The 21,427-nt window shown below is 45.0% G+C and overlaps 1 long non-coding RNA gene across 1 annotated transcript in view; it reads right to left on the bottom strand.

Moving 5' to 3' along the window:
* Positions 1 to 9,254: 9,254 nt before the first annotated feature.
* The window catches only part of LOC122174655 (uncharacterized), a 42,972-nt gene continuing 30,799 nt past the window's right edge, over positions 9,255 to 21,427 (bottom strand). Inside the window, exons 2-3 of the long non-coding RNA XR_006176750.2 lie at positions 16,153 to 16,254; positions 9,255 to 9,393 (exon numbers count right to left, since the gene is read on the bottom strand). This is a non-coding gene — a long non-coding RNA (uncharacterized LOC122174655). The remainder of the gene's footprint in view (positions 9,394 to 16,152; positions 16,255 to 21,427) is intronic.

Genomic DNA, 21,427 nt, shown 5'->3' with positions numbered 1-21,427 from the left:
CAACTTGTATTTTACTGATCGTCAGAGTTTTTTAGACAGCCAATTACCTGTCTTTGTCTCTTCTGTACTCTTTCCATAAATAGATCTGCCTAAGTGGCTAAACTAAACTCTCAACTAGCACTGAATAGAGTTGGGCAGAAAGAGACCGGTCTTGGATTTATCCATTTAGGGGGCACGTGCGTCTGTTTGACAATCTATTTTTGATGCCCTCGGCATCATCTTCGTGGGCCCTTTCAAGAAATTAATAGCTTGAAGCTGTGAGCTATGAAAAATTATCAATTATCGATCAGTCTTGTCACATGATGTTTTGTATTTATTTGAGTCCAATATATAAATGTGATCATTCATCGGTTATACAGCTGGGCTTGCAGGGGATTTCTGTAGCCAGGCATCAAACATGACATTAGATTGTTCATAAAATTGTCTAGCAATTATGGTTCAAATATAATGAGATTACCAGGTGATCATGTTTATATTGTAGTTCTGTGGCAGATAGAAGGGTTATTAATATTTTTTTAAAAAATACATTAATACAGTATTAGGACTATGATTATACTCATGCAAAAAATCAAAATTTTAACAGTAAACTTAATCCTGCCCTAGTGCGCATCTGCATTACAATAGGGTCTGACATTATATGATTATACAACAATGGGCAACATGACACGGTAACAGATGGCAAATAATATAATACAAAAGGAGATACACCTTTTTCTTTTACCTTAGATGTATTTTTCATGTTCCTCTGAAACATCTATGATTATTTCCATATGTAGGACAATGGCCAAGTGGTCAGATCTGTCATATCAAGCAATATGTTACCCCTTTGAAGAAAGCACATGGGGGCTCTCATTTGTCTTGTTAGGCTTCACTGACTTCTGAGAGATCCACCCACCTCAATCCATCACCCAATATATACACTTGCAGTTTATTGTAGATCTAATCTCAGGTTTCAATCCCAGAATTTGTGAATGCTAGAAAAATCCCAGTTTCGAGACTTGAATCTACTACATTTCTAAGTCATCTTTCTTTTTTGTTAAGATGTTTTATGAATGACACTTGGCATGGCAGAGGCACTTCTGCTCTTCAAAAGAAGGCTGTTCCATTAATAGCAAAAGGAATGAGCGGAGCAGGTGCTTCACTTCTGAATGACACAAAATACTATGCAGCGCTTCTCTCTCAATTCCATGTACTCTCAAAAGGGCAGTCGAGTGACTCAGCACTCTAGCTATAGCACTATAAAAAAAAAAAGAATAATGTTGACATCAGCCTGGCAATAAAAGCTCCTCCTTGAAGGCCTGTCATGTGAAATTTATTGCAACACAATAATGGAAAAGATACCACACTTTCAGGTCCGGAGCATGTCCCATGACTTGCTGAGTGTCCCTGTGGTCCAGAAAAGCAGGAAAATGCTCTGTCTCTCCCCAGGAAAACAGATCATTTCCTCCCAGTGCCAATTGGTTGGGTGTCACTGAACCAGTGAAGGAATGACAACCAAGGGCTATATCTGAGAATCCCCAAGGACACAGGTGATCTGAACGGGGTGGTTACCTACAGTAACTCCATATTGACTAAACTCTCAAACACTAACATTTGGGCACACCCAACACCACTAGATCAGTTACCATGCTTTCCTAGCTAACCTCATACAGCCTGATTTCTGGGGGCCCTCACCCTTGTGGCCTTAGACTGTATGATGTGTTCCCCCCGACCACCCAGTCACACACTAGTCTAGTCACTCTATAAAGGGACAGGACTTCTTTCTGTCCCAGTCTGCCTTGCTGGAGACAGATGACCAGAGGAGCTAGTGACCTCTTTTGATTTCTCTCTTCATCCCACTGACTGTCCTTCTATTCTTGGCTGTGGTCATGGTGGATTCTCTGGCTGGATCAGCATCCAGGTAATCCTCATTTGGTGTGCAGTCTCTATCAGTGAGTACTGCTAGTTCCAGTGCATCCATGTTTTCACCCTCCTGGGACAACAACCCAAATGCTGCTCCAAGCCAAAATGTCCATTATGTCACTTACTGCTCAGGTTTCAGGCCTAAGCCATTCTGTCACTTGGTCTATTGGGTATCAGACAGAAGTGCATCGTGCACTTACAAAGCCTACAGCTTATTCTGAAGCCTTTGCTAGTACTTCTTTCCAGGGGTCCCTCCCCCCCGAAAGTCCTTCATGGCCTCATCATCTGCTACAACATCTTCATTCACAGTGGGTTATGTAGCTTATGTCTCTACCTCAAAAAGGGGTCTGGAAGGAAAGACTGGGATAACTTCTCCCTCCAGTTTGCAATGGTTAGCTTTTGGGTCCTCTTCTGGTCCCAGTTTGGACAGAAAAGTGATGGGATTTCCTGGTGGCTTTTGTGGGGCAACTGGATTAATATGGCTATGGAGCAGCTGTTCTCAGAATGGTTGTTGCTTGACAAGTGGCCTGTATTTGCTACTGGAAATGCTTCTGCTCCTCCTTCATAACAGAGGTGAACAAACCCATTTTTCTATTGGAATTTTATTTTGCAAACCAAAACCAGGACTGGTTCAGATCTGAATCACGTTTTTCTGACCCCTTAAACTTTGCAGAATTTGGATAAATGCTCTACACTGGGTACAGTTCTCTATTTGAGATTCAAAGGAAGAGCAACAGGAGATGTTACTGACTTTTGTTTTGCCTTCATTCCGGGCATGAGTTGGGCTTTTATCACTGTGTTTCATATTGTAACCTGTGCATCCAGTTCTCTTCACCATTTCTTAAAGTACAATGAAATGCAAATAATGGACTGCACCATCAAGAGCTTAGCAATGGAAAACATCATTAAGTGTAGTTGGGCAGTATGCAATGTAACTTGCACTGCTGAATGACTGAGGCACTTATCAGTTGTGAACCACCCTTCCTATCCTGGAGAACAGCATCTGCAACCCCTGTTGATTTGTATTATTTTGTAAATATTGTCTGTATGGGCCGAATACTTTTTACTTCAATGAAAAAACATGAGAAAGAAATGTTAATGTATTGGTGCCACTGCATTGCTTTTAATGTTTATAAAAGACTGCTTAAGATTTTAAACATACCCCTGGCAATAACCTAATTATGAGCTTTTAACTTTTCAACTCTATCATGTTAATATTTAGTCCCTTTTTATACTATTCTTCCTTAGCGTTCTATTAATAGTTTTATAATTTTCTCCTTCTGGTTTTTGCACAGGATACATTACACAACTATTTAAGGAAATATTCCTCTTGGCTGCACTACATTAAAACAATAATAAACTACAGATCATCTTTACATTGTCCCCTTTCATCTCAATTTCATCTCATTTTCCTAATTTCATAGTGTCTAGTTTATTTTAGGTTTCTTTTGCTTCCCCTGTGTCCTCAGTCCTGTATCTCAGTTTTGTCCTTTTCTTTCCCTCTTTGTATCTTTACAGTACACTTTTGTTTTGTTTAGTAAAATTGTTCCATTATATTCATTTCTATTATTTTGCTTTTGTTTCCATTAGAAACCTGCTTGCTTAGATTCCTCTCTTGTGCTACCTTCATAATTTCCCTACATGATTGTCTATGTCCTGTTTTTATTGATATTTTGACCAATGTTTTTGTTAAACCAGGTAAAAGGGCTGGAGCAGGTGTGAGGATCTCACCCTATCACTTTTGAGAGTTATTTCTACAGAGTCCTAGACGGTTCATTCCTATTAACTACTGTAAGGCTTCAATGTAAGAGTAGTACTATGTGTAGGAATTTCTCTCCTGGATTGGCTCAGGGGCTTATCTAGCCCAGTTTCCTGTCTCTGACAGAGGCTAGTACCACATGATTCAAAGGAAGGAAATCCCAGACTGGACAGTCATAGAATCATTTCCCCCTAGGGGAAATTTCTTCCTAGTCCATCAGATAACAGTTTATGCTATGAAGTATATAGCACCAATTTATTTTATTTAGCTTTCTTTATGTAACTATGATTCTTCTTGTCATCCATATAAATGCCTAATACTTCTTGAGTTCTGCTGAGCTCTTGGCCTCCATGATATCTTGGGGCAATGAGCTGCACAGGTCATGTGTACTCTGTGCAGCTTCTTTTTATTAATTTTGCATTTGTTGAATTTCAAGTCCATTGATTAAGTCCTTGTTCTTGTATAGTGAAAGGGAAAATAAGATTGTCTGGCTTACTTTCTCTGTACCATTCATTACTTTGTATATCTCTAATATGTCCCTTCTTATTGGTCTCTTCTCTAAAGTAAACAGTCTTTACCAGGTCTCCTCATATGAAACTGTGCTTCTTATCATCTTTATTACCCTCCCTGAACCACCTTTTATTTCTCCATTTTTTAGCAGTAAGGCAACCAGAACAAAACACAGTTTTCAGGTGATGCACCCGATTTATGTAATGACTTTATAATGTTTTGTCTATTTTCTATTGTATTGACTTATCGTTTTCTTTTCTTTTTTGATCACTGCTGCTGTACACTGAGTTGTCCACAGTGATGTCTAGGCCTTTTTTTGTTTTGGTTTGGGGGGTTGTTTGTTTGTTTTTTGAGTTGTTACACTTGATTTAAAACCCAGCAATGTATATGAGTTGTTCATATTATTTAGGGTTACCATATTTCAGCAAGCAAAAAAGAGGACGGGAGGAGCCCTGCCCTAGCCCCGCCCCCGTCCTGCCCTAGCACCGCCCCTGCCCCTCCCACTTCCCACCCCCCTCAGAACCCCCAACCCTCCCCCCGCTCCTTGTCCCCTGACTGACCCCTCCTGGGACCCCTACCCCTAACTGCCTCCCAGGACTCCACCCCCTACATAAGCCTCCCTGCCTCTTGTCCCCTAACTGGCCCCCTAGGACCCTACCCCCTACCTGTCCCTTGACTGCCCCAACCCTTATCCACACCCCCAGACAGACCCCTGGGACTCCCACGCCCCATCCAACCACTCCCCACCCCCTGACAGCCCCCCCCGAACTCCCGACCCATCTAAACCCCTCTGCTCCCTGTCCCATTGACTGCTCCGATCCCTCTCCCCACTCCTGCCCCCTGACAGCCCCCCCACAACTCCCAACCCCCCCTCTCGCTCCTTGTCCCCTGACTGCCCCCTCCTGGGACCCATGCTCCTAACTGCCCTCCAGAACCCCACCCCCTACCTAAGCCTCCCTGTTCCTTGTCCTCTAACTGTCCCCTCCTGAGACCCCCCCCACCCTAACTGCCCCCCTGGACCCTACCCCCTACCTGTACCCTGACTGCCCAAAACCTTATCCATCCCCCCCAGAAAGTCCCCCCCCCCGAACTCCCAACCCCCCCCCCCCCCGCTCCCTGTCTCTTGACTGCCCCCTCCAGAACCTCCCTGCCCCTTCTCCGACCCCCGGCCCCCTTACCCTGTTGCTCAGACCAGCATGCCGGGGAGGAGGAGCAGGGGGAGGAGCTCCAGACTGCCGGTGCGAACGGCTGGCTGGTGACCTGCGAATGCAGGGAGGGAGGGAGAGCTCTCAGCTGCACGGGAGAGGAGGGGGAAGTGGAGGAGGGGCTCTCTCTGGCTGTCGGAGCCCCATGTAAGTGGCACCATCCGACCGGCTGCCCTGTCAGCAGCGCGTGCTCTGCGGGGGGGGAAGTCCGGACATTTACAAATTCCCCCCAGACGCTATTTTTAACTCTAAAAGCCGGACATGTCCGGGGGAATCCGGACGAATGGTAACCCTATATTATTCAGTCCAATGGGCATTACCATGCATTTGTCAACTCTTGATGAGTCCTATTCTGATACTCCCCTTGCTATTAGGAAGTAACATTTTACTCCATAAGAGTAAGGGTGACAGAATATGACCCTTAACTTTGTTAGGTCTGTCTGGAGTTCTTCAGTCTTCTCTATTCTTAATGAGGGTGACCATATTTCCCTATGTTGGACACGGGACACTGGTAAAATTACTCTTATTCAAGTGAGCTCAATGGCAATTAATCAGAACTAATCAGTACAAACATTTAAATTAACATCAGGTTGACTGAGTCCCTGTTAAAAAGAAATACTGCTTAATTTGATTCTTTTTATTTACCATCTTATCTTTAAGGCTCACATGGGGAGAGGTGACACACCCTCCCATACAACTCTCTCGCATGGGGAGGGTGGGACCGACTAACCCGACGCTCCCTGCCTGGCGCTCTCTGCCATCTGTACCTGGCTGGTCCCCTGGGACAGACCCACTTCTTCTGGTACCTGGTGCTGCATCTTCCCAAGGCAACATGTGCAGGGGGGGGCACGAAGGGTCACATGCCCCCCCCCCACAGATGTCTGCCAGGGTTCACACCAGAATGTGGCCAGCAGCAGCCTTTCGCACTGTGCGGGAAGGAAGGGACAGGAGCTGCTTCCAGACACGAGGTGGGGAGGGATGACCTGGCCCATGTCTTTGCAGAACTCATCTCTTCCCACCCCCTTGCTCCCCTGTGGCTAGAAGCAGCTTGTCCCTTCCTGCCCACACAGTGTTGAAAGGCAGCGGACACCTCCACTGCCTGTCCCTTGACTACAGTGCGGGCAGGAAGACGTTAAGCCCTAAAGGCGCATTGTGCACCAGGGCCCAGGGACTGCAGGGGCTTCAACGAACCCAGAGAGGTGGCTCAGCAGGGGAAGGTGCCATGGGGACGGAGCGGGTGAAGACAGTGCTAAGCTCCTGCCTGGAGCACTACTGTGGAGCCTGCAGAGTCGGGGTGGGAACAGGCTGGAAATCACTTCTCTCCGCCTCCCCGCCACTCCAGAGATTACCTGGGGGGCAGGGAGGCTTCCCTCTGCCAGTGCTGTGCGGGGCTTTGGCACATGCAGGGCTCGGCTCCTCCTGGCCAGCGCCCCGGGCTGGAGGGTCTTGGGCTTTCCTGGGATGCCGACCCAGAGAGGCAGTGGGGGAAGGAAGGAGCCTGATGGCCAGGCTGTTGGTGAGCTGAGCGCTCCAACCAGGGGCTGGTTCTCCGCACAGCGCTGGGAGCAGGATACACCCTGCCAGGGGGGACGTGGAGGAACAGTGGAGCTAGGGGGGTGAAGAGGAAATGCAGGGAGAGGACAAAGAGAGGGGGAGCAAGTAAAGGGCTGATGGGAGGGCAGCACAGGCGACATGTAACCGGCTGCTGCCTGATGCCTGCCCGCACTCACCAGCCACCGCAGCTCACAGCGCGCAGCAAGTGCTGGCCGGAAACAGGACGGGGGCGGGCCCTTCTGACTGAGAGCTGGCACGCAGTGGGGGCTATGCTGATGGACAAGCAAGGGGAATGTCCGGTCCCGTGAGCGGCAGCTTTGCCCTGCCACCAGCCTTGCACCCCCTCCCCCCATCGTCGGCCACTGGACCCTCCTCCCCGCTCACCACTGATGGGCGGGCGGGCGGCTGGTGAGTGGGGATGTGGCTAGCAGCAGGACCCACCAGTACTGATGGCAGGGGGAGACAGAAAATATGGGACAATTTGCCTGTTTTTAAGTGTAACCCTTCTGCCCATCTAAGTTGGCAGCAACAAGGGCCGGGTTCTGTATCTAGGGGTTCCGTTTCAATAACGCAATGCAAAACCGGCTCGAGCCCCCACCCAGTGACCTGGAACAATTACATACCACCCTCTGGGTGCCTCTAAGAGGCAATACTTCCCCTCTCGCAAGCACAGAGTCTGAGTGTAGCAGAAAATGTTTAATAACATGAAGTAAACGACATCAGCATTAAATTGGAAAAAACACCACAAACAGGGTTCCTAACACCATGAGCAAAAGACCCACCCCAAATTGGGCCGTGTCCTTTCCCTTTGGTTCTTGAATCCAGCAACCCAAAAATCACCCAGAGTCCTCAAAGTCTAATACCCCCAAAGTCTCTTGGGTCCAGCAACCACCCAAAGTCCCAAAAGTCCAACAACCCCCAAAGTCTCTGTCCCTGGTCGGTGCAGCACCAGAGTAAAAGGGGGGCACTCAGGGTGTTATGGTGCACCTTATGTGATCAGAGGCTGACCGGCCGTCTCTCCGTGGGGTTCCGCCACAGCCTTCACCACGAGCCAGTCCACTTCCTGCCGTCCCACGAACTGCTCTACTCTACGAGCTGCTCCGCTCTGCTCCCCAACCTGTGAGCCGCTCCAGCTGTCCCCGCAAACGGCTCTGCTCGCCATTCCTTGGGCCGCTCCAACCGCCCCTGCAAGGCTCTGCGCTGCTTGCTGCTCCGCCAGCCGCTTAGCAGTATAGCTTCAGGCTCCCCCAATAGTTAATACAGCACTCAGTGATCTCAGCTCTTTGTAACTTTAGCTTTTCTGTGATTTCAGCTTGTAGCAGGGGAGCCCCAGTGCTGGTGCACCATTGGCCCAACGTGAATTCAGCTCAGCAGCCTGTAACTAGACTCCTAATGGAATCAAAGTTAGCTCTGACATTCAACAGGGGAGAGAGGAGATGGTGCAATTGGTGTTTCAGGCCCTCAAAGGGGGCCCATACCATCAGGTATACATACCTGTCCCATCCTCTTTCAATTCACTGGGTTGTGGAACCCATGTCCCTTGTCTAGCAAGAGCTACTTAGGTGATGGTGAGACCCTCTGTCATAAAACAGTTTCATTGTCCTTGATTCACATAATCAGGGTAACAACACTTTATTCCTCCTGCCCCAATAACAGAGAAACTGGGGATCCCACCCCATCCAAAGTAACCACTATCAGTTGCTGTTGTCTCATGCCAGGTGGATGGGTGTGCCTAAGCAAACAAGATCAGCCCCTGGAGTTCTTTTCCACACATAATTCACCACCAGATGTCAGGGTAGAGCTCAGCCTGACTCTGCTTACATAAGAAAAAATTGGAAGACCTCCAGGAGGGCTTAAATATGGGACTGTCCCTTTAAAAATGGGACATCTGGTCACCCTAGTCTTAACTAATGTATATAAGCTAGATACTGTAAGTCAGGGGTGTGCACAGGAATAAAATTTTGGCTGCTTTTGGAGGGGCATGTTCTGTGCCCCCCATAGCCAAAGAAGCTGGCTCCCCCCGCCACTCCTCCCACGGACAGAGGAGCTGGCTGTCCCCCTTCTCCCCCATGGCCAGAGGATCTGGTTCTCCCCAGGTGGCCACAGGGATGGTGGAGCTGTCGTCTCCTGCCCTGGCCCGGGACTGGAGGAGCTCGGTCTCCTCGACTGGTCCTGCAGGAGTTCTGTTTCCCCACTTATTGGGGGGGGGGGCGTGCTCCTGCTTGCCTCTCCTTGTGCATACCCCTACTGTAAGTATAATTATTTCCTTTTTTTCAGACAAGTTAAATGAGATTGAAGTTACATGATTTACCTAAAGCCAGAGAGTAAGTCAGTAGCAGAGTTGAGATCCAGAAGTTCTTAGCATCTAGTCCTGTTCTTGGACCGGGAGTCCATGCCTCTTCCTTTACATGAGTGTCCAAATCGATCTCAGCTCAGTCTTATAATGGCCTCTTGCTCTATAGACTGAGAAGAGGGTTGGGGCAGGAGGGGTTATGGAGATAGTACATTTAACCCCAGAGAAAAAGAATTATACCTTAGATTGACAAAGTTTAGCAGTAGATTTCACCCTCTTTATGAGGAGCAAGACTTATAGACCAAGGACAAAGAACATGGTAGCTTTGAGAGGCTGACTTGTCTGGTAAACAGTTTATTTTAGCTCTACAAAAATAAATTCAGATATGTAAATGGAGGTTGTCTGGAGCCAGCTCTAAGTTGTGTTCTGGACGTCTATGCAAGGATTTATTACAGTGATTACTGAGCTACTTCCATAGAAAAGTAGCAATTACCACGACAACCCTGAAATTAAATGACACACACAAGTAGAGCTGCACTCTAAGAGTAAAATAAACCCAGTCGGAACAGTAACCATGGGCTAGAGTGTCCTTTCCTGTGGACAGACCTGCAGGAGGGGAACAGACTGGCCAGGAAACAGGAAGTTTAATCTCAAGAGTTTTCAAGTAATCAATTTTCAGGTGGGAGAGGCTTGGCATATGGAACCTTGTGATTCGTGAGCGAAGCATGCCCCATTCCCAGAGATGCCACGGTGTCCACGTGTGGGGTTGTCTCTTCTGCACTGTTCTGCTTGCCTTCCCTTTCCCTTTCCCTTTCCCTTGATAGAACTTTTCTTGTAGTAGCAGTAAGTAACTCCTGATCAGATTTACAACTGAAAAATCACAAAGTGAGCAGGAGTCAGTGCTGCAGAAAGCAGTTGGTCTCCTGCTCCACCCCTTCCCACCGTGTCTGCACCCACACAGTCTCCTGATCCTGCAGAGCTCCAGTTAGGAAACTTCCCTGGGATGGAAGGAAATGGGGGATACTGTAGGGGAGCAGACCTTTCCCCACTTCCCTAAGTGAGATCTGCTAGGCCCCTCTGCTTATGGAAGAAGAAGGGATGACTAGTGCTATGTAACATAATATCCTACAGTACACACACACACACACACACACACACACACACACACAGAATAGCTTTGAGCCCTGTTCTTTATTTTCTATTCTCAATCTTAAGCATTAACTACACTTTCATTCATCATAGGGCACAGTGTGTTTACTTCTCTCAGCCGCTAGCAAGTAACTCATTCCCAGCTGTATCCCTGAAGGTCAGTGTGGGGAGTTCACATGAACTTCAGGGAAACAATTATTTTCTTATAATCTTGGTGATGGAAGGAAAGTGGAAATTTTGGAGCGCCCCTAGTTATTTCTCCTTTCCTGACGGTAGCCTTTGTTTAAATCTAAAGTTTAACCAGGAACAGTTTTTGGCCTGAAAGTGGATGCTCAATTACTGAGAGACAATCTTCACTCATTGCTATATTTTGCAACCAACTCTCTGTATAATTTTTCATGAGTGATGTAGTCGAATACTTGGATGCTAATATCTAAATTGTATTCTTAAATTTATTCACCTAAATTTGGGTTATTGCTGATTATGCACTATATGTATCTTATGACTTTTAGAACAAACTTTGTATTTGTGGATGATCTAAGCACTATGCCCAAATGTACAAACACTCTTTTCTTAACCTGTGTACTATATATTTTTTTTTAACACTAGCTTTAATAAATTTTTTAAATTTTCTGGTTCCAAACAGGGATGGGAGGGAGGCTGGAAAAAAGCTTTGCCACTGACAGGATATTTTTTTTATCTACATTTCCTGTTGTAAAATTCAATATTTTCTCACGACAAAAACTGATTTTGACATAATTTCACTTTGGGCAAGAAAACTTTATGGTTGTAAAATTTCAACCAGCTCTAGTTTACAGTGATTGCCATTACAAGCTTTAGAAGTGCTATTTGCTGAGAATCAGGAAACCTTTACTAAAAGTGAGCTGTCTTAGACTGAAATAATCTTCTTAGGGAAGAGGTATAAATCCATTCTCTAGAATTATTTAACATTTGATGGGACAGATTATTTAAGATTATACCGTAGCGGATAATTCTGCACAGGCAGGAGACCGGATGAAGTGGTCTAAAATGAGAACAGCCTGTTCCAGTTCAGGTTTCTTTCTGAAAAATTTGATTCTGAATCAGTTTTGTTGATTTTCTATTTTAACACTCAGTTTTGTGTGTTCTTAATGAGATAATGAAGGTGTTGGGCTATTTCCTGTCTAGTGTTTAATATTCTGTATAGGATACATTTAATCAGATTAGCCATTTAGAATAAAGGGATTAACAGAAAGTATGGTTAATTAAGCAATTGGACAACCTATCCGAATGTGTCAAACTCAGCTGGGCAGTGCATTAATCACTGAAGGACTTATTTACTTCTCACACCTTTGTAAATCAGTAATAACTCCACTGAGAGTGATAGAGTTACAGTATTGTAGTCTCGGGCCTTGTCTACACTGCCACTTTACAGCACTGCAACTTTCTCGCTCAGAGGTGTGAAAAAACACACCCCTGAGCGCTGCAAGTTTCAGCGCTGTAAAGTGGCAGTGTAGACAGTGCACCAGCGCTGGGAGCCATGCTCTCAGAGCTGGGATCTATGCCCCTCATGGGGGTGGTTTTTTACAGCAACTACACAGTCACATACAGCAGCGCTGCCACCCTGAGAAGAGAACTAGGCCTTACTGTGTCTTTAAAATTGGTGTATTTTATTTTTATAAAATATCTTAGGGCTAGTTTTTCTAAACCACAAGTACAAAAGGACATATACCCTTTTGCATGTGTCCAAATCCCATTCCATCTCTGCAAGCTGGTATCTGTGCATACACATAGGAATGTGCACATGTGAATCATAATTTGTATATATACATTGAATTTATGGGTGTAGAAGTTGGGCCTGAGAAAATCTGTCTCATAATATGTAAAGTACAGTGTAAAATCATTCCTTGACATATATTTTTAAAGGTACAATTATTTAAAATATATTCAACCAAATCTTCAATCACAGGTGCCTAAGATGCATCTATAAATATGTGCCCATGAGAGCAAACTGATAATTGCAAACACATTTGCTTGTGCAATATCTAGATGTGTGCAAACACATACTTGTGCATGCAAGCACCATACCACTTGCACATGTGATTACCCGTTTCACCAATACAAATCAATTAGTGCTGGAAAGTGTAAGTAGTTGGTAGATGCAAGCATATATTTTTAAAATGTTGGCCTGTTACAGTAAACACCATTCATAATTCGCTGTTATTTTTTTTAATCTTTTCCAGCTGCCATTTGATATTCATCTCCCCTTCTCTCACTGTGTACTCCTCAGGACCCTTCTTCACCTAAGAAATAACCAGGGTTTTCACCTCTTCTCATGACTCCCTCCAGCAGTTCATATTCATTTGCCACTAAAAAATACAATCAAGAGCCTTAAGTAGTTTTCAGGTGGGTTTTCCAATGGAATGTAAACAGAACAGTTGATGTACCCATACAAGGAGTGATGGGAAGAAACTGTAGTTGTGGCAACACTTCAGAGAAGGAGTTAAAAGGCTTTTGAATTTCAAAGCATGCCAGTTCCATGGTCATAGGTTCCCATCCCCCTTGCTGTACATGCAGCTGGATCAGCTGTTGGTTTGTTTTAAATTTCTATTGAAAAACCTAATTTGGAGCTAAGCAGCAGTCGCAGCTTGGGTGTTTCATGAGAAATGCAAGCCAGTCAGTCGAGCTGAGAGAGAAGCAGGAGGATCTGTGGTCATGGGGAAGACCCTTGCCTCTGTTCCCAAAGTGACTTGCACAGCTGTTTGCTTTCATGTTCTATTGAACACAAGCAGGAGTTGCTTAATGCTGCTGACTGGGTTTTTCCATTAGAAAATAAAAGTGAACTCCTGAGGAGGACTGCAGAGGAGAAGAGAAACTTGTGCCGTGAGCAGGGAGAGGAGACATAGGCTAGGTCTACACTACCCGCCTGAATCGGCAGGTAGAAATCGACCTCTCGGGGATCGATTTATCGCGTCCCAATGGGACGCGACAATCAATCCCCAAATCGACGCTCTTACTCCACCAGCAGAGGTGGGAGTAAGCGCCGTTGATGGGAAGCCACAGAGGTCAATTTTGCTGCCGTCCCTACAGCGGGGTAAGTCGGCTGCGATAAGTCGAATTCAGCTACGCTATTTGCGTAGCTGAATTTGCGTATCTTAAATCGACCCCCCCCCCCCCCGTAGTGAAGACCTGCCCATAGACAGGGCAACAAGGCATAGAAAATGGGAAGGAGAAATAAAAGACATAGTTTAAAATAGGCTTGTGATTTTTAGGCAGTTGCTCTTTTCAGATGTTGTTTGCTATGCATTTGTAGCTTATTTCATTATAAGAATGGGGAGCTGAATAACCTGCTTAATCATTGTGACTGGTTTAACCAATCGTAATCAAGAACTTTTAAAGATAATTTTGTAACCTAGTTTATAGTATGATTTTGCACTGTGGGTAGTCACTCTGCATTCTGATTAAGGATCCTCTAGTTGAGATAGGGTGACCAGATGTCCCAATTTTATAGGGACAGTCCCGATTTTTTGGGTCTTTTTCTTATATAGGCTCCTATTACCCCCCACCCTGTCCTGATTTTTCACATTTGCTGTCTGGTCACCTTAAGATGAGAATATTAAGGATGCATTTTAACAGTATATGAGATTAATATTAACAATATTCTTGCAATCAAACAGTTCTGAAGGCTGTTCTCCATGAGCCACAATAAAAATGAAGCTCTTACTGTCCTGGGAAGGTCTGCCTTTTATGGCTGAAGACCATGTCATGGTGCTGAAAGAGAACCTTCAGTTTGTCATCAGGACTTCTGTGTCCAAGTGCAAAGACTGGCCCCGCTGAGATGTTGAAACATGATGTGAGAGCAAATGGTGTTTCTGTTGATGATTTCCTTTGTGAGCAGCCATATTCTTAAATCTGAATTACTTTTATCTTGGGTTAAGGGAACACAACAGAATGAGTGCACAAAAGCCTCATGTCTCTGCATCTGAAGTAAGCACAAAATGGCCCTGCCTCCAGCAAATCACAGATTCCTAGGAATGTATTGGTTTAGCCTCCAGAAAACAATATAACATTTACATATGTAGCTCTTTTGCCAGGTGGTGTCAGCAGCAACAAGGGTTGGGATCTGGGGGTTCCCCTTAACATTACAAAATAGAATGAGATTGAGCCCCACCCAGAAATCTGGGAAAACTAAATACCACCACTGCGTGCCTCTAATAGGCAATACTTCCCCACTCACAAGCACTGAGTCTGTGTATAAGAAAGGAAAACTTTTATTAAAGGGGAATGGAAACACCATGTTAATTTGGGAAAATGTGGCACCAATGATTCAGAAGTGTGCAAACAATAAGTAACCACTGCCCCACAGAACCTTGGGCAGTGTATTCTGCCTCATTTTCCCACCCTGCAGTGTGACAATCCAACAGACAAATGTCTCCTTAAACTTGCCACACCCCTTTTCCTTCTGCTGCACCACACTCACAGCTGGTTGTCCAAAGTCAGTGAAGTCCCTGAATTCAGAGATGAATCCGCATGGGTTCACTTCCCACCCAGTGGCGAATTAATGATTTTGCTGCCCCTAGGCCCTGAAATAATTGCCGCCCCCGGCCCCATATGAACTTGTTTTAGTTTTTTTACAAATTCGTTTGAATTAAAATGAATCTAAATATCATTTTTTTTAAACTGAGAACCGCTTAATTTCTTCCTTCCAGTCATATTATTAATGTTTAGGATTCTTGCGAGTATGTTTACTAAATGGTGTCACGCCGTCATTGGTGGTTTCAATATGTGCTATGATTGGTAGAATCGTGGCGTCACTGATGCCACGATTACAAAAATGCTGCTGTTATAAATTTGCCGCCCCTGCAAATTTGCTGCCCTAGGCCTAGGCCTTGTCGGTCTAGGCGATAATACGTCGCTGTTCCCACCCCTGAAAGGTGGGGCAGGCAAGTAACACTGCTCACCGCTGCCACTCTCAGTCATCTCTGTTGTTGCTTGTCACTGTGGCTGCTGCCTTTGCTGCCACTCACTACTGTTGCTTGCCGCTCACCGCCACCTCTGCCTCTAGCTGTGATGTCACTTTCCGAGGTTCCATCACTTAGTCCAGCTCTTAGTGAATTCGCTGGGTAGTGGGGAACCTCGTTGCTGCTGCATCCACTGCATTGTCTTTCACTACAACACGGTCCTCACACCAGGTCTAAGGTTTAGCTCCCTAGACCAGCTTATTAGTGATTTCAGCTGTAGTGATCACTGACCAAAATCAAGGACTCTAAATTGAGTCTGATCAGCTCTGTCTTTAAACACTGGAGGATGAGGGTCAAATCATAGCCAGGACTCTTTAAACAAAGTCCACACCATCAGTTAGGAACAGGGTCGGCTCTAGGTTTTTTGCCACCCCAAGCAAAAAAAAAAAAAAAAAACGGGTGGCCAGAATGCCGCCCCTGGAATTGTGCCTCCCAAAGCACGTGCTTGCTTTGCTGGTGCCTAGAGCCGGTCCTGGTTAGGAACACCTGCCTCGCACTCTCTGACTTTCACTAGGATTTGGCACACCTACATTTCATTACTCCTGCATTCAAGACGAAAATGAATTTTAACCTAAAACAGCTAAGTGGGTTTGTCTGCTGATCACCTAGGCAAAGTAGGCTTGTCTATGCAAATGTAGTCTGCTCCAGAGGTCTTTTCCCCAGTTCATCAATATTATGGCAGGGCAATGTTCATTCAGAGTCTGGCTTACACATAGCTCCAAATGCCACACTTTCATCTCTTCCATGACTAGAGTTACAAGTTGCAATGCCATCACTTACCAACCTGCATTTTCTATTGCTGCTTCTGCCAGGGTTTAGAGGTGTTTTGCTTCTTCATCTTCCAAGTCAAGTGCCATTCATTATTCGCTGCCTTATATGGGCCTGTGAGAATTATAGATAATCTGATATCAGTTGCTAATATTAAAACTCTAGGAGTGGTGAGTCAGGCCTTGCCTGAGACAATAAAACAAAAGGCTTAAGATGTCCTAAAAATGCCTAATTCTGCTAGTTTAACTCCTCCTTCCTTCACAAACTGCTCCCAGATTTCACTGAAGCCGAGGGACTTGATCGTGCCTTCCCCACTTCGTTCAGGGAACAGAAACAGTACTGTGTGAGACTGTGACCAGATAGTGGGAGAAAATGTACAGCATGGAGCGCAGTTATGTGCTCACATGGATTTGTCCGTTTAAAAGGCTGGCAGACAGATTCTGCATTAGATGAAGCTCCCAAGGGTCTTCATGAGTGCTCCTAGGTAGAATGTGTTGCAGGATTCTAGTTTGGAGTTCACAAAGTCCTGGCTTTATGGCTGAGCTTAGTTTCTGTGCTTACACGTGGTTTAAATTAAACTCAGTGGTTGCTGAAACTTACTCTAATATGATGTGACTGGCCAGCAATACTAGGGCTAATCCGTGTTAAAACTGCTCCAGTCCAGGCAGAGACACTGCACAGCCTTGCTATGAGCTACCAAAGGGATTGGTTGGTTCCATGCAACATAGCTGTTTGTAAGACACAGCGTCCTCTTTCTCTGGTAAAATCTCTTGGTACCATTCTTCCACCTTCAATCCCCTGAATCCCTTTCTTTCTAGGGATAGTTTGAGGGGATTTGGGGAGGGCATTGCCCCCCAAACTGCAAGCCTCAGGGAGGAGTGAAATTTGTCCCCCGTGCATGACCCCATTGGCCTGGCTAGAGCCGACTTTTCGTGGTGTGTAGTGTATGTTTAGCTATGCACACAGGTAAAAGCAGGCTGTGTCCATGCTGAGGTGTGTAGCTATGCATGTCAGTGAATGGAACTGACAGTGGGGAGGCAGCCGGGAGATGCTTCAGCAGCTTCTTGTTGCCAGAGCCTTTCATTATGGTGTGGCACTCGCTGACCTCTCCTCGCTAACAGAGTCTTTTCCTACAGCGGGGAAAGGCTCTAGCAGCTGGGTGGCCGCAGGACACTACATGGCTAAGAATAGCAGTGTAGATGGGTAGGCATGGCTTGGGTGAATAGAGAGCTGTGTAGGGCAGGAGTAGTCAATAGGCAGACCGTGGGCCAACTCTGGACCTCCACACGCTGTTGAACGGACCCTGAAATATTTTTATTTACTTACTATCATTATTGGGTTTTTTATTATTTTCTCTGGAGTCTGGACCTTTCCTATACATTGACCAAGAAATTTGGACCTTGACAAAAAATAATTGACTATCCCTATTTACCTAAGCCGTGCTTTACTGTCTACACCACTACTTAAACCTCTGCTAGTACATACTCTACACACCACTGAAAGAAGTGTGCAGTGTCAACATAGGCTAGGAGACAGACCCAATTTTATTCACAGCTGGGAGAGGACAGCTCTCGCCCCTCTTTCTCAATAAGCCTATCTGTTTTTCTATAAGTACCTGATCTTCCCCACCAATGTCTGCCTAGTATTGAAAAGTGCAGAATTACTTCCAATAAGCCTCTCTCATTGTGCAGAATCTACACATTGCTTTTGGATCTCTCCATTACAGTACAGTGTGCGGATCTCTGCAGGACATGAGGGACTGGCAAGGAAAGCAGTTCTGCACTTTGCAGTGAAAGCCAGTATGTAGCTGTCAGCTATTCTAGTTCTAAGTTCGGTATAGCTGCATCATAATGTCCTCAATCTTTGGGAGAGCTAATTGGATTACTAATTGAGAATCTATACAGATAAGCAACTTTTGATTCAGAAAATATCGATCTTTTTTGCAGAGGAGCTTCATTTAAGTTGGAAGTTAAAATAGAGGCACTGGGTTGTTGTATCAAAACTAATAAGCAAATCTAAAAGGCTAAAGAGTAGCAAAATAGTTGCCTTGTTGACTACTAGGGTAAAACAACACTTGGAGAGTGATTTTGCTAGAATCCTACTGACATCCTGCTCAGGACACCCCTCTGCCTTACAAGGGGGAGAGCTTTGCTGCTGCTAATCTGTCTGTCAGCTCCTTGAGACTCCGGCCTGCCTGTCTGCCCAGCACGCTCTTAAAGACTCTACCAGTCTAAACCATGCCTTGCAGGTAACAATCAATGACTCCCAATGCCCAGATTCCCCAGAGACGTCTCCCTGCAGTGTCAAGTCCCTCTCGTTTGTCACTCACATAAATTATTACATTCACTGCCTCCAGAGACAGAGCACACTCCAGACTGTTAGGTTAGGTGAAGACTCATACTTTACTTTAATACACAGCACTGAGAATGCGTTTGTTAAAAAACAATCAGTTTATTAACAAAGAACAGAGATTTAAGTTATACTAAGAAAGAGACAGGTATAGTTACAAACAAAACAAAATAAACCACACTTTCTAGAGACTAAAACTTAATCTCAACAAGTTACAATCTTTGCATAAGCAGTTTTCTTACTCACAATCAAGTTACCAGCATCTCTAGCTGAGGGACCCAGCGTTGGCAGAATCAAAGTGTGCTGTTCTTCTGTAAGTGATACATAACTACAATGTCTTTTTGCTCCCTTAACATTACCCCAAGATCCCTTGTCTTTGCCTCAAGAGCCAGGAAGGATTCCTGGGCTGCAGACTTTGTCTCCCTGGTGTGTTTACTAAGCTATGGTTAAAAGTAACAGAGGGTCCTGTGGCACCTTTAAGACTAACAGAAGTATTGGGAGCATAAGCTTTCGTGGGTAAGAACCAAATCTAAGCTATGGTTGTTTGCTTTGTTTACTGTATATGCAGATGCACTTCCATTGTATTTTGCCAGTAATCAAACTGGTCAGACACATTCCTTTGTCCAGGGCAGGCTGGGTTTATGCACTGCCTCCCAAACACGTTTTAAGAACACATTTTCCGCACACATATATAACTCTTTGTACACAACCCGTGTATACATTACACAATGATTTTTGGGACCATTGTATCCTCAGTTTACATACGATACCTCACGTGATACCTTTTAAATACATATTATGACAACAGTGTGTTGGAGGTAATCAATGTGAGTTTCAGTATGGTGGGCTCTCTGCCAGTTAGCATTCCCAGGGGTCACACCTACTTTGAAAGGATTATCTGAAAGTTCACAGGTGCAATGGCAGAGCACAGCTAATGTTTTAAATTTGCAGTGCCGTTCAGTCCACGATGGATAGTAAAATGCAGCAATTGGTAGTATTCTTTATGGAAAGTTTTCTAAAGTTGGTAAAGCTGCTACTGTAACTCTTAAAACTACTGCAGCTCATTTATTGCTGTTTGATGTAACTGGATAATGAGTGTAGTTTTATGATCTCAGATGTTTTCTTATCAGGCTGCCACTATGTTTTAGCAATTTTGCTCTTTCTGTAAAAGCTTTTTAGTTGTTTTTCCTCCTGCACTTGGCATTTCAGTATTATCTTTTTTTAAAAAGAACTTTCATCACAGAAAAAAGCCTATTTCAACTTATCTATTAGGAGATGAAAAGTCAAATGCAAACTGGGCTGAAATGCGGAGAGCTTTTGAGGGGTTGTATCATGCAAAACATGCATAAATATCACAAACTTCACAAATATTTTATTACTTTAAAAAAATCCAAATTCCCTCCCTCACAAGAGTCTTCCCAGGGGTAGATTAAGGGAAAGATTAAATATGTAAGGGAAAGATTCCATTATTTTTTCTAGTTGGAAACAACTGCCATACCCCCATCATTCGTAGTTTGTGATGGTAGATAGGGCACAAATACTCATTTATATGCAGTTCTGTGCTGTATGATTCATGCTAATTTATATTTCTGTAATTTGCTCATATTATATTAAGCTCTTGGAACAGAGATACAGTTAATATAATTATGCCAACAGCAATACATATAGGGCCAAATTCTTCCCTGGTCTGATCCCTGGGTTCTTCCTATCCTACAATTGCTGGGGGTCAAACTAATTTGCATCCAGGCTGCCAAGTCCCCTGTGGGCATTGTGGCAGCTGTTACATAGCTGGGGCATAGGAATGCCTTTGCTACACTTCTTCCTGTACCTGTCCCACCCTCAACATGTCCCTGGTAAGCCCCCTGCGTTGTGGGATCTTTCTTGTGGATGATAGAACTGGTGGAGCTGTCTCTGCGGCTGCCAGGGAGGATCCCAATACCAGGGCTATTTCCCGAGGATGGATCTAATGACAGCTTTGCAGCCACTTTACATTGTCACCAGTGATATGAGCCCTTAGTGCCCATTGGACAACCCTTTCTCATGTTGGTGAGCTCTAGGGTGACCAGTCAGCAAATTTGAAAGAAGCTCTCATGCGCAGTCTTATTGACTTCACTGGGATTCACCAAGGGCAAGTCATGCCTGACAAACCTGATTGCCTTCTATGATGAGATAACTGGCTCTGTAGATATGTGGAAAGCAGTGGATGTGATGTATCTTGACTTTAGCAAAGCTTTTGATATGGTCTCCCACAGTATTCTTGCCAGCAAGTTAAAAAAGTATTGATTGGATGAATGGACTATAAGGTGGATAGAAATCTGGCTAGATCGTCAGGCTCAATTGGTAGTGATCAACGGCTCGATGTCTAGTTGGCAGCTGGCATCAAGCGGAGTGCCCCAGGGGTCAGTCCTGGGGCTGGTTTTGTTCAACATCTTCATTAATGATCTGGATGATGGGATAGTTTGCACCCTCAGCAAGTTCGCGGATGACACTAAGCTGGGAGGAGTGGTAGATACATTGAAGGAGTGGTAGATACATCAGGAGGGTTGAATAGCTCAGTGGTTTGAGCATTGGCTTCCTAAACCCAGGATTGTAAGTTCAATCCTTGAGGGGGCCACTTAGGGGTCTGGGGCAAAATCAGTACTTGGTCCTGCTAGTGGAGGCAGGAGGCTGGACTCAATGACCTTTCAAGGTCCCTTCCAGTTCTAGGCAATAAGATATCTCCATTAATTTTCTTTTCTGAAGGGTAGGGATAGGGTCCAGAGTTACCTAGACAAATTGGAGGATTGGGCCAAAAGAAATCTGATGAGGTTCAACAAGAACAACTGCAGAGTTCTGCACTTAGGATGGAAGAATCCCATGCACTGCTACAGGCTGGGGACTGACTGGCTAAGTGGCAGTTCTGCAGAAAAGGACCTGGGGATTACAGTGGACAAGAAGC

Source organism: Chrysemys picta, chromosome 2 (assembly GCF_011386835.1).
Source record: "Chrysemys picta bellii isolate R12L10 chromosome 2, ASM1138683v2, whole genome shotgun sequence".
NCBI classification, from domain to species: Eukaryota; Metazoa; Chordata; order Testudines; family Emydidae; genus Chrysemys; species Chrysemys picta.
The sequence above is the reverse complement of the archived record's forward strand: the minus strand, read 5'-3'. Positions and strand labels throughout refer to the sequence as shown.